Source organism: Aquarana catesbeiana, unplaced genomic scaffold (assembly GCF_042186555.1).
Source record: "Aquarana catesbeiana isolate 2022-GZ unplaced genomic scaffold, ASM4218655v1 unanchor123, whole genome shotgun sequence".
NCBI classification, from domain to species: Eukaryota; Metazoa; Chordata; class Amphibia; order Anura; family Ranidae; genus Aquarana; species Aquarana catesbeiana.
The window spans coordinates 4627-15725 of record NW_027362539.1 but is presented as its reverse complement, the minus strand read 5'-3'; the positions used below and the strand labels follow the sequence as shown (position 1 = coordinate 15725).

General features: G+C 44.5%; 1 pseudogene; it reads left to right on the top strand.

Annotated features, from left to right (window-relative positions):
* Positions 1-5573: 5573 nt before the first annotated feature.
* On the top strand, positions 5574-7088 carry LOC141121317 (tripartite motif-containing protein 75-like; annotated as a pseudogene).
* Positions 7089-11099: the final 4011 nt, after the last annotated feature.

Below are 11099 nucleotides of genomic sequence, written 5' to 3'. Positions count from 1 at the left end.
AGCCAGCCGATTAGAGAACTGCTGGGCTCAGCCGCAGATCAGGCAATGGGATGTGGCTTAAATTCACACACCCCCACCACACAATTAGAGACCAAGCTCAACAGTTCACTAATCGGCTGGCTCCAGACTGCGCATGCACAGTTCAAAATCACAGACAAGGATTTTTTTTTTAAAGTATTTTATCGCCAGCCGTTCATGAGTTGTGTCCAGGCCAGGAGGTATTTAACCACTTGCTGACCGCACTATAGTCAAATGAGGGCTAAAGCGCAGAAGGTTAGTTGTCTTAAAGGCTGTCATATGACATCCTCCCGATATAGCACCCGCCGCGCTTTGTGACCACAGAATCCTCCGGACACTGCTGATCACAGATTAAGGTAAAGAGCCAATCAGCGGCTCATTACCATGTGATCAGCTGTGTCCAATCACAGTGTAAACAGAAGGCAGTTATCGGCTTTCCTTTCCTTACGCTGACAGCATAAGGAAGAGAGAAGAGAGCTGAGAACCGGCTTTTGTAAAAGGGACATCTACACTGATAATCAGTGCAGTCCCAGCAGTGCCTACCAGTGCTGTGGCACCTATCAGTGCCCATCAGTGCAGCCTCATCAGCACACATCAGTGAAAGAGAAAAATTATCTGTTTGCAAAATTTTATAACAAACTATGAAACTTTTTTTTTTTAAACCTGGTGGTGATTAAAGACCACCAAAGGAAAACTCTATTTGTGTGAAAAAAATGATGAAAATTATGGCTGCGGAAATTAACGATTAATTCCTTGATTAATCGTTAATTTTTTTGATCAATCAAAATTCTTTTGATCGGTACTCACCTTTCCGCCGGCTTCCTGGGTCTTCAGGGAGTTCCGTCGGAGATCCGGTGACGTCACGGACATCGACGTCACCGGACTCCTCCCCCCTTCCCCAGACACTGACGGTGCCCACGCTGGACAATGGTAAAGTAATGGAATACAGCAGTCGCCTGACCGATCCAATCATGGCCTGAAAGGCTTCGACCGAGTGGGCGTGTCTGCGAATTGCAGAGGTGTGGCTGCGAGCCGGTTTTGCGATGCTGATGATACGTGACCCTTGCTGGGAATAAGCAAGCATTGGAAGGCATTATGAAGGTGAGTTGTCTGTACTGGATAGGTCAATTGTGGAGGAGGAATCGTGGTGATTTAAAGTATATATATACAGCTTGAATCTGTATTTTAGTTTTAGATTAGGTCACGTAGAGAGAAAACATCTCTCGGTTTAGGCTTTGCCTTGTGCATCCAGCGCTGGTGCAAGGATTTTTGACACCCTAGGCGAAACCTCATTTTTCTGCCCCCATTGGCTCCACCCCATTTGCCCATGTGACAGAAGGCACCGTTATACAGGAAGCATCAGCTCTGCTTCCTCTAGCGCTGGCTCCAGAGCTGCGCTGCACCTCTAATTACACTACCGGTCGAACTGAGTTAGTTACATGCTGCAGCCTGCAGAGCATTCAGACGTGGAGGGAAACCAGCGGCCGGGCGCCCCTAGGCAGCAGTGCACCCTAGGCGGCTGCCTAGTTTGCCTAGTGGTAGCACCGGCCCTGTGTGCATCCCAGTGTGGAGCTTTCATTTCACTTTCTGTCCCAGAGACACAACGGGAAGTGAAATGGCATTCCCATTTTAGATGGTTGTCAACAGGACTGGTATACCCATTGGAGGCATTACCCAGATAGCAAGCAATTGAGCTGCAAGTTTGAAAATGCCTTGTTAAAGTGGAGGCAGGGGCGGATCTAGGGGAGGGCAACGGGGCAATTGCCCCCTCCGAGAATGCGGGTGACAGACAGTGCAGGCGGCTCCGCAGGTGACAGTGCGGGCGGTTTCCGCCACGGGTGACAGTGCGGGCGGCTCCGCCGCGAGTGACAGTGCGGGCTCCGCCATGGGTTACAGTGCGGGCGGCTCCGCCGTGGGTGACAGTGCGGGCGGCTCCGCTGCGGGTGACAGTGTGGGTGGCTAGGTCAGTGAGTGGGCGGGTGAGAGAGGGGGGGGTAGCTGGGCGGCTCCGTGTGGGACTGTGAGTGGGCTACTGGCCAATCAGGGAGCCAGCAGGCAGGGGAGCAGAGAGATGACATCATCTCTCACCAACCTGCGCCCGCTCTGCATCCCTGCAGTTTCTCACTGTGAAGGCAGCTGTGGGCAGCAGAGAGATTACATCATCTCTCTGCTGCCTGACTCTGGGACATAGCAAGAGACCACCTTAGCAGGAAAGTGACACGGCAAGTGACAATATGCATCTGGTGACAGGGGACGTGGCAAGTGACAATCTGCAACGTGTGGCAAGTGACAATCTGCAACGTGTGGCAAGTGACAATCCGCAACGTGTGGCGGTTGACGTGGCAAGTGACAATCCGCAATGTGTGGCAGGTGACGTGGCAAGTGACAATCCACAACGTGTGGCAGGTGACGTGGCAAGTGACAATCCGCATCTGGTGACAGGTGATGTGGCAAGTGACAATCCGCACTTGGTGGCAGGTGACGTGGCAAGTGACAATTCGCAGCATGTGGCAGGTTACGTGGCAAGTGACAATCTGCAACGTGTAGCAGGTGACGTGACAATTCGCAGCGTGTGGCAGGTGGCGTGGCAAGTGACAAGTGACAAACGACAATGCAGTTCCACCCTCACTGTGAAGGCAGCTGTGGGCAGCAGAGAGATTACATCATCTCTTTGCTGCCTGACTCTGGGACATAGCAAGAGACCACCTTAGCAGGAAAGTGACACAGCAGGTGACAATCCTCATCTGGTGACAGGTGACGTGGCAAGTGACAATTTACAACGTGTGGCAGGTGACGTGGCAAGTGACCATCCGCAACGTGTAGCAGGTGACGTGGCAAGTGACAATCCGCATTTGGTGGCAGGCGACGTGGAAAGTGACACACTCAGGGCTCCCACTGATTCTGCATTATGGTGAGTTGAACTATTTCATTTTATATTACAATGTAAGAATAGAAATAATTTGCTTCAATCATCTTGACACCATAATAACCATGGTGCCATAATGATTGAAGCTCCAACACCAGCCGTTTCCCTGATAAATTGCCCGCAAAAAAAAGGTATTTTCTGGCGGTGCCCCTCCCGAGACCAGACTCTGGATCCGCCCCTGAGTGGAGGTCCACCCTAAAAATAAATTTAACATTAAAAGACTCCTTAAAATTTTTTTTAAAGTTTTTTTTTTTAAAGTGTTAAGTCATGGATTTTGGAAACTAACTAGTGTTGGGTGATTGTATATAGTGTATACCACATTTACCACTGATTAATGCAGAGTTGCAATGCAAGGAGATCAGCTAAAAGTAGTTGGATCTGTATGTGCACATTATAATTAATCTAAATTAGTAGATTAATCGATTAAGGAAAAAATCGATTAATCGAACACGTAAAGTTTAATCAGTAACAGCCCCAATAAAAATGTCATATGGGTACAGTGCTGCATGACCGCTCAATTGTCATTCAAAGTGTGACAGCGCTGAAAGCTGAAAATTGGCCTGGGCAGGAAGGGGGTAAATGTGCCCAGTAGGAAAGTGATTAAATAAGGGCACTCTGGAGGAGCAGGACATAAGAGGACACTAAGGGGGTACTCTACAGGAGGAGGTAAGGAAGCACGCTGGAGGTACGGACTTAGTACCAGAGTGCTCCTTAGTGCTTCTAGAGAACTCCCTTATTTCCTCCAGAGTACCCCCTTAGTACAGTATTACTAAGGGGACACTTTGGAGGATGTAAGGGAGGCACTCTGGAAGGATGCAAGGAGGATTCTGTAGGTAATAACCTCCAGAGTGCCCCCTCCTTTCCTCTCCCGCTGGCAGCAGCTGCAGGTATATTTGTGTTTACTATGCTTCAGGTAATGAATGGGCAGGAGCCTCTGTCTCCTGTTCATTCATCTGCAGTGCAGCTAAGGCTGCAGAGAAAGGTACTGGGGATGTGTCAAAAATTAGACTTCAGGGGCCTATTTAGACCCCTGATACTTCACCAAAGCCTCCTCCCCCAAACAGCATTGTGAAAAGATGGTAAAATAATATTATATTAAAATTAATTGAACAATTAAAATAAAATAAAAAGTTGTGAAAGAAAAAACTTTGTAAAAAATCAGACTAACCATCCTAATTAGATTAAAAAGCCACACCCATCGTGTGCCTACTAGAGGAAGTTCCTCCTTTCTATGTTCTATTTTTGTTTAAATTTTATTTCTTTATTATTCGTTTGAGGTCTTTACTATATAGTCCTAAAATAAGGACAAGGAAACGTAAAACTTCACAGGTATACGACATAATTTGTGTTGTAACCTTCTTATAAACGACTTGTCAATTGTTCCAATACTTCATACAAAAAAAAAGATAAATGTCGATTTTGTATTTGTTGAAAACATTTTCTGAATAAAAATATTGGAAAACAAAAAGCCACACCTAATATGCAGCAGTATTTAGTAGACATGTGCACCGTCAATAAATTTGTTTTGTTTTGTTCCGTTCCGTTTCTAATTAGAATTCAATTTGGATCAGTACGAAATACGAATCTTCGTTAGGTTTGTTAACTTTTCGTAACAATTACGAATGTTCGTTATGATGAATTTATCATTATGGAGGGGCTCCCACCATCCCTGTGTTGTGCTGACTTCCTGGGTTTTTAACTTTTGGGTTCCTTAACTTTTCGTAACAATTACGAATGTTCATTATGAGGGGCTCCCACCATCCCTGTGCTGTGCTGACTTCCTGGGTTTTTCAACTTCATCATAACGAAAATTCGTAATTAACAAACATTCTCATTTCCGTTGTAACGGAATTAGGATCTGAAATTCGTAAACGAAATTTCGTATTTCGTATAAAATTCGGAAGCATAGCAATTCGTATTTCGGATCCTCCCGAATGTACGAATTTACGGAAATTCGTACGAATTTTCGATCCGTACAAAACTAATCGCACATGTCTAGTATTTAGCCACGCCCACTGTGTGCCACGGAGCGCTGTGCAAGCCGCAGGTCATCATCTCCTTGGTAGGAGCCCTAGTGCAATATTTTGCCCAGGGCCCATGATGCTGTTATGGTGGCACTTCCCCATGAGGGGCTCCTGGTACCTTTATTGGGTCTCCACACGGCCCTGCCACATTAATGTTGCATCCTAAAGATGGCTGCCCCCATGGCGGCTATCTTTAATCCTGGGGGCCCCATGATCTCTTATTGCCCCGGGGCCCCATGGGTTGCCAGTCCGCCCCTGACCTCACAGTACATTACAGTACATACCCTCTAAATATTTCTCCCTTCTTCAAACTTGTCAGACACCCATTGGCACCGACTGTTTTGCTACTTAAAAAAAAAAAAACACTTTTTCTTGTTCGAAATTTGCAATATACCTGAAGGGAAGGACTGTAATGTGTTTGGACCGGATGAACCTGTTCTCAAACATTTTTTTTCACCTCCTCAATTGGTGGATGACTTGCTACTCATGTATTTAACAACTGGTTGACTTACGGAATGACTTAATCTTGCTTGCAGCGTATGTGGCTGATCCCCCCCCTGCACGTTGGGTAGTCCATGTATTTCTGTCTATTTTGTATTTTCTAAATGGCGGCTGCTTTTTTGGATGAAAATCTGAGCTGCTACATTTGCCTGAACCCCTATACAGACCCGGTGTCGTTGCAGTGTGGACACAGATTCTGCAGAGACTGTATTGCACATGAACTAGATACACAGAGAGGGTCCAGAGTTTATACCTGTCCAAACTGTGGAGAAGAATTTTTGGAATGCCCTCCGACGCTTAAGAAGAGGCGGCTGCATACGGTGGAGACAGTCCCTTGTACATACTGCGATGGTCCTGTTCCTGCAGAGAAGACATGCCTGCATTGTGATGCTTCACTTTGTGCTAAACACCTAACGAAGCACAGTACTGGACCTGAACATGTTCTGATAGAGCCTACTGCATCTCCGGAGGACAGAAAATGTTCCGTTCATCAGAAAGTCCTGGATCATTACTGCACAGACCACAGTGTCTTTATCTGTTCCCTTTGCTACCATGGTGGGGACCACCGGACTCATGAGGTGCTGCTTCTGAATATTCACTCTGCTGTGATCAACAACAAAAACATAAATCTGTTTATAGAAAATCTGAGATCAATCTGAGCTCAGATTAATAGTCTGCAGGACTCTGAGGAAGCACAGGCAAAAAAAATAGATGCTGTCAGCGAACAAGTCACTGCCCAAATCCAAAATGTCCAGCGAGAGCTTGAAGTTCTTCATAATAAGGTTCTGAATGAGGTCCAAGTACAGAAAAGAAAAGTTTTAGAATCAGTCCTTGATTGGAAAAAGAAGCTGGAGGAGCAGAGGCAAGAGCTTACCGGAAAGATTTGTGATATGCAGGAGCTATGTAATGTAAGCGATCCATTGACTTTTCTCAAGAAAGTAATGGGAACTGATTTAATCGGGATCTTCAATGATGAAAATAGCAAAGTAAGCGGTAATCAGTTTGACGAAACACCAATTTCAGAGATGCTGCACAAGGAACTCTTACAATTCTCTGATGGTCTGAATAAATGGATGCTGAAGGATGCTTTTCCAAAGATGAAGAAATCAGAGATTACCCTGGACATAAAGACAGCTCATTGTAAAATTAAAATAAGAAATTCCAGAATGGCTTATTATAGTGTAAATCGTCAAGTTAGACGTGGTGTTCCAGAGAGGTTCCGATCCCAACATGTTTTGAGTAAGTGCAAATTCTCATCAGGGAATCACTACCGGGAGGTGGAGGTGAGGGGAACACAATGTAGCATTGGAGTCGCCTATGATAATATAGAGAGAAAGACAACAAGAAATGACTCTCGCATTGGTTACAACAGGAGATCCTGGGGTCTCAGCGTACATGACAATCTTAGTGTGAGGCACAACTATGCTAAAACAAAAATCCCCACGGATTCCCCAGTGCGGTCTTTTGGGATATTCCTGGAATATGAAGCCGGACGTCTGTCCTTCTACCAACTGTGTGACCCCATCAGACATCTCCACACCTTCACCACCACCTTCACCAGACCCCTGCATGCTGCCTTCTATCTTGGTGAGGGTTCCAGGATTACAATCCTAGACTAATACTTCAACAAATACACTCTATGGGAAAAAATATTTGTGGACACCTGACCATCACACCTTTTTAAAGCAATATTAATGCCCCTGGTTTTAATTCAATATGGCCATATTATGGGCACACATCAAACCTTATAATGTCTTTATGCAGCTGGATTTGTGCAGTGATGCTGGAGCAGAGAAGAGCCTTAACTAAACTGTTATTACAAGCTTGGAAGAGTGGAATTGTCTAAAATGCTTTTGTATGCTGTAGCATTAACAGTGCTCTTCGTTGGGAACAGCTGAACTCAATCATCTTGGGGAACAGCTACATGCTTTTGGCCATAATGGTAGTTGTGATAATAAGAGCTAGAGCTCTCCAAAAGATAAAGCTCATGCTCCTTGCTGATTTGACAGCTCTAGCTAAATCCACAATGAGCGGGACTGACTTAAGAGACAACTGCTTCCCCACAGGGAGTGAAGGTCCTTCTCTGCAGAATGCTGGCAGGGGACAGGTTTTCTTACTTAGGCTGTGGTTGCTTTTATACAAATACTGTATACCTTTTATAAATATATATATACGCTGCGCTAAAAGGCATGTATAAGAAGTGCACAGTAAATAATTGATCTCAAATTAAATAAATAATGAACCAGTGAATTATAAATGTTAATACACATATATAATACTATGGATATAGTTAAGTGCCTAGTGCATAACTGTGTATTACAAGCCAAAAAATAAAAAAATATATATATTAAAAAAGCAGCAATATATCAAAATGCTTCTGTGCTTTTATATAGTGTCCAAATAAGTCAATAATGACTGCGCTGAAAACCAATGCTGTAAGTAATTTAAATCATATAACAAAGTGCTCATGTGCATGCAAGTAACGACCAATTGCGTCACTAATCCAGTATTGATAAAGGTCCGTGTAATCCAAAAGCTGTGATCCAAGCGGTGCTAAGGTGTTATGACTCAGATGCCCCCCTTAGGTAATAAATGCTCACCTTGGAGCGTGCGACTTAAGCTAAGTCAAAACACGCATGTGAACCGCCTCTGGGCTCTATGATGGTATTGGGCTCCTGGATTCCTCAGCATACACCAACCGGGATATGAAACAGGAAAGACTCAATAGTGCAAGTACAGTTTGAACCGTTTATTAAATAAAGCAAAAAAGCTCCCCTTCAGGGGTACTCACACAGATTAGGTGCGTCAGTGCACCACTCTATAGTAAGCCTATACTGGTGTATACCAATGGTGGTATCGGGATGATGCGGGCGTCCTCCTCAGAGCACAAGATGCCTGCCGTGCCGTCCTAACCCCTCCCCAACGCGTATCGATGCAGGGATTACGCAGGTGTGATGACACCTTAGCACCGCTTGGATCACAGCTTTTGGATTACACGGACCTTTATCAATACTGGATTAGTGACGCAATTGGTCACTAATCCATTCACTACATGCACATGAGCACTTTGTTATATGATTTAAATCACTTACAGCATTGTTTTTCAGCACGGTCATTATTGACATATTTGGACACTATATGAAAGCACAGAAGCACTTTGATATATTGCTGCTTTTTATGTATATTTTTATTTTTTGGCTTGTAATACACAGTTATGCACTAGGCACTTAACTATATCCATAGTATGATATATGTGTATTAACATTTATAATTCACTGGTTCATTATTTATTTAATTTGAGATCAATTATTTACTGTGCACTTCTTATACATGCCTTTTAGCACAGCGTATATATATTTATAATTGTTTTTGCACGATATATGTGACTAGGGTTGCCACCTTTTCTTCAAGTCAAACCCAAACACTTTAGCGGCGCACAGCAAATTTTTTTTTGCTGTATAAACTATACATATATTTTGCCATTAAATAACATTTCTACTGTCCTGGTTAGGCAGAATCAATTCGGTAAAAATGACTTTACTCCCGCTCATCCTTTTTTTTTTGTTTAGACCCATACCCATCCCCAAGGCTCCCCTTAGGAAATTTCAATCTAAAATCATTCAATTTATATGGGGCAGGAAGGGCCACAGGATTGCCAAGGGGACCCTGTTTAGGAGCAGAGATCAGGGTGGTGTGGGTCTACCTTACCTCCTCTGGTACCACCAGGCAGCGCAACTTTCACAACTCTCCACTATCTACTCTAAGATTGATCACCCAGATTGGGTACACATGGAACGACAAGCTATCCCTCACTATACTCTTGATTATATCCTCTGGTCCTCATCTAAATCTAGACCTGCCATCATGGTCCCTACACTTTCCCACTCCCTTGTACTATGGGACTCTCTCAAAACCAATCCTCGGCTGGTTTCACCTTGGCATCCTCTGTCGCACTTTTTCCGAAATCCACTCTTTCCTCCTGGCATGGACATAAAAGCATTCCAGTGATGGCTAGATACGGGATGTATAGGATAGGACATTTTGCTAACCCTGCCGGTCCCCTCTTTAGGGCCCATTGCATTAACAAACTCGACATGCCCAGCACGGAAAGTTTCTGACACGGACAGATAGTTCACTTTCTCAGGTCCCTTAGGTCCCCTAATTCCACCCCACTTTCGATCACGGACTACGAGGGGTGGTGTGGTCAGGCTGTGGAGCAGAGGGGCGGGATTACGGTGATTTACCAATCACTTGCTAAGGCTGAAACCAAATCGCTTTTTATGAGAGAGTTGGAAAACGACCTACAACACACGTGGAGTATTGAAGAATGGCATAGAGCCTCTACTGCAGCATCTAAGGGCATTTTGAATATAGCATTAATTGAAGCAAACCTTAAAGTTCTCATGAGATGGTATATGGTCCCCCTAAAGCTCTCCAAAATCTACCCAAATGCCTCCCCCATGTGCTTTCGCAACTACGGGCATGTTGGGTCCATGCTGCACATTTGGTGGGACTGTCCCAGGATCAGGGACCTATGGAATAAGATATTTAATATCATTAAGAAAATAACGGAACTTCCAATCCAATAGTCCCCTCAACTGGCTCTCCTAAACTTTCCTTGCCCCAATACCCCCAAATTAGTCCAACAACTTATTAGGTTAATTTTCCTTGGGATCAAGCTCACAATTGCATGGGCTTGGAAACAACCAACTGTTTCCTTTCTCTTGGTTAAGAGGAAGATATCTTGGATCATGGCCCAGGAGAAAACGGTTAGCATCCTTCTGGACACTACCTCTAAACACAATGCTATCTGGAATCCCTGGAGTAGATACTTATCTCTACCGTCCACTGCCTCTACAGCTCCCGGATCTCTGTAGATGAGCGAGCACTGCACCGTCTTACGATGTCCTCTCTCTTTCCTCTCTACCCTCTTTTTTCTTTTCTTCCCTCTGTCCTTTCCTCTTTTTATACTTCATTTTATCTTCGTACAGGTTATTCTACTTTGCTAACACTAGGAGAAGCCACTCTGCTTGTTACCAAAGCTCGTTTGTTGAAGATTGGACCGCGGGTTATACTACCTTCATCTATTGGACCTCCACATACAACTATAGCCCTAATAGCGATCTGCCCTCTCCACAGTATAGGTTCAGTCTTCAAACTAGACTCTACACTTCTATTTCGCTATACTTCCTCTCCTTCTTAAGGGTTCCACTTCACTTTTGTTTCACCTTAATCCATGATACTGGATGTTCGGCACCACCTGGGGGAGCGGGCCTCCCCTCCCGGCACAGCGAGTTCCCCTGAGGGGTGCTGGGGTGGAGGAGCGGCCCCTCTCTCTGGAGTCCGCCTCCATGGATTTAGCCTACTACTGAAACCATACATGTCTCCATCTTTATTGTATACTTGGTCTAGTACTATGTCGATAATAGATGCACAATGGCTTTACCTGTATTTTTGTTTAACTCTTCTGTTACATTCTTTTGTTGATAACTCAATAAAAACTATTGAAAGTAAATAACATTTCTAATCGTATGAAGTTAATAACAAGAGTCCCCCTTTACATCAGAGTCCACAGAGTTCCCCTTTTACATCTGAACTCGCAGAGTTCCCATTCACTGTAAGGGGGGACT